The 2,670-nt window shown below is 35.8% G+C and overlaps 1 long non-coding RNA gene across 1 annotated transcript; it reads left to right on the forward strand.

The window, feature by feature from the left end:
- The first annotated feature begins 1,030 nt into the window (after positions 1 to 1,030).
- On the forward strand, positions 1,031 to 2,333 carry LOC143742536 (uncharacterized). Its single transcript, XR_013205450.1, has 4 exons — positions 1,031 to 1,185; positions 1,767 to 1,855; positions 1,953 to 2,018; positions 2,255 to 2,333. It is a non-coding gene; the product is annotated as an uncharacterized LOC143742536 (long non-coding RNA).
- The last annotated feature ends 337 nt before the right edge of the window (positions 2,334 to 2,670 follow it).

A 2,670-nucleotide genomic window follows, 5' to 3' on the forward strand; every position in this document is an offset into this window, starting at 1 on the left:
GTTCGAAATCTGCAATTGCAGTTATACCCGGAATTATCAACTTTACGTGGGTTGTGCCTCGACACGGCACAGCGCGGATGAATTAATGTTTTGAGGAGAATGTGCGGCTGTCAGTCGCCGCCGGTGTGGGTACTGTCATTCGCAATTGCAGATTCTACCTTTTGGAAGTATGACCAACATAAGCACCAGAAAATGTCATCTGAACAAGTAAGTAACATCAACTTTTGTTCTGACCAACTAAGGGAAAAAAACATTGCAGTAAATCATGGGGATTAAATCTAACGATCGCTTAGCATATCACGTCAAACCGTGCAAATTATACTTTGTTCTCAAATTGTTCATGTTAACAACATTAGCATTGCATGACTACATTTAATGCCCCTCCGATATTATCCTTGTCTTCGCATGGGCCAGTTGCAGTCTCTTTTTTTCTGTAACCACTCCGAAGTCCAAAGTCTTTTGCATTTTACAACGGGTGAATCTCCAGTTGTCACTGGTGATGGTCGTTTGAACCTTTCTGGGTCCGCCAGCAAATTACTACATTTAATTATATCAAGTGCTGTGAGAAAAGGCTATAAATCTCCACCTCCAACATCCTCACAATCATAGCCTACTAGCCGAGACACCTTCTTTATGTGTACAGATGTCAAGCCAAGTCAAGTCACCTTCATTTATATATAGTACTTTTAACAATATGGACTGTTTCAAAGCAGTTTTACAGTGAAAATATGAAATTAAAGTAACATAGATTGTTTTGGCCTTACAGCAGCTCTAGAATAAAGTTATTGTCCAGCTAAATTTTTTTTTATACCTTTATTTAACCAGGGAAGAAAATCACATTGAGATCTCATTTACAAGTGAGCCCTGGCCAAGGTAGCAGCACACAATAAACATAATAAAAAACAGACAAAGTATGAATTAAATACATAAAACAATACTCACAACACACACATCCACTAACACACTCACTCACTCACTCAAAATTTTTTTTTTAAATTAAGAATTAAGAACATGTGCAGACAGTTGAGTAGCCTCTCGCTGCATCCTGCGGTGGACATCCAACCGGCCACATCCAACTGTGACGTCAGAAGCCACCACGCCCATGCCCAAATTGGACACATTCTCATTAACGTTAACATTTAAAAACAGGAAGAAGCATCGAGAAGAGAAGAGTAGAAGACGAAGGTAACTGCGAAACAAAATGCACAAAACACACTTGCGGTTTTACTATAAACACTTTTCAACATAATACGAATGAGTTGTATGAGAATGAGATGTTACCTGTTGAAAGCAGTTCTTATCACTTTAATAATAGTTTGTAATGAGGTCAGTGCGGTGCGGCTGATCACTTGACTAGCATGCCTGCTCGGCAATCAGCTCGAAAGCCCGCGATATGTAATAAATTGTCAAAATATCGATGTAATTCGAATCAATAAGGTTTGATGTTGTTTTAGAGCTATGAATAATCTTCAACTTACATATTTGGTCATTTAACTCCCCTGTGATGTCTCTTAACTGAGTTGTGTGTTACATTTGGCTGAGTGAATTTCGTATCAGTAACGTGTTTTGTATACTATTACTATTATACTATACTAACTGCATTATTATATCAACAATTTCATGTTGTTATTTGGATTATAATAAGGGTAAATATGAAAAATATATTATTTCAGTGCTTATGTGTGACGTTACATCCTGTAAATCTTATACTGCTTGTAAAGAATATGAGTGATATTATTGTATATTTATATTAACATTTTTCATAGGCCATCATAAATGCCCTGGCTGTCCTCCGGGATATCTCCTTACAGGAGGCTGAGCAGGTCTTCCTTTCTGGTCCGGATTATCATTGCAGGTCAGAGTAGATTATTAATTATTTTTGCACAATGCACCCTTTTGTTAATGATATTTCTGTTAACACAACAGTGACTGTTCTCTGATAACTATTTCAGTGAAGTGGAAGATTTTAACCGACAAATTGACAAACAATTGAGGAAAGAAGGGAGATCATTCAATTGGTGGGTGTTGCTCTTACATTTACACATTTGGAGTTTGGAATTAGACGTCAGTAATATGAATATTCTATTTGACTTTCTCTCTCTACAACTCCAACATTTCATAAGTGTTAAGTGTTAAATCAGAAATATATATTTCAGTTGAACATGTTAAACAAATTTCTATTTCTCTCTCTCTCTCTCTCTCTCTCTCTCTCTCTCTCTCTCTCTCTCTCTCTCTCTCTCTCTCTCTCTCTCAGAGTTGAAGCCATTCTTGCAGCAACTGGTGGAAAAGGGGATCTTTTTGGTGCTTTTGTTCTAGCACAAATAATTTTGTTCTTTCGTATAATACAAATAAATACATGTGTATATATAAATAAATTCATGCTTGAATCATTCTCAAGTTTTGCCTTCTGATATCTGGCCATATCATTTAGTGACTGCATATGCTGATTCCATCGTTATTTTACCTGATAATGAGCAAATTAGTTAAACTTAAGGAGGTTAATCAATATACAGTATAATTCAAGAAACTTAAGACTCACTCCACTTTTTCAGTTGTTTAAAGATTGATATACATTTTTAATTTGTTTTGTGTAAATTTGAATTTTTCAAAATGCCTCTGATGCATTTTGAATAAAAAAACACATTTTATAAAAATGCTCCTGAGATTAAA

This window comes from Siphateles boraxobius, unplaced genomic scaffold, assembly GCF_051911475.1.
Source record: "Siphateles boraxobius isolate OS27281-9 unplaced genomic scaffold, OSU_SipBor_1 19, whole genome shotgun sequence".
NCBI classification, from domain to species: Eukaryota; Metazoa; Chordata; class Actinopteri; order Cypriniformes; family Leuciscidae; genus Siphateles; species Siphateles boraxobius.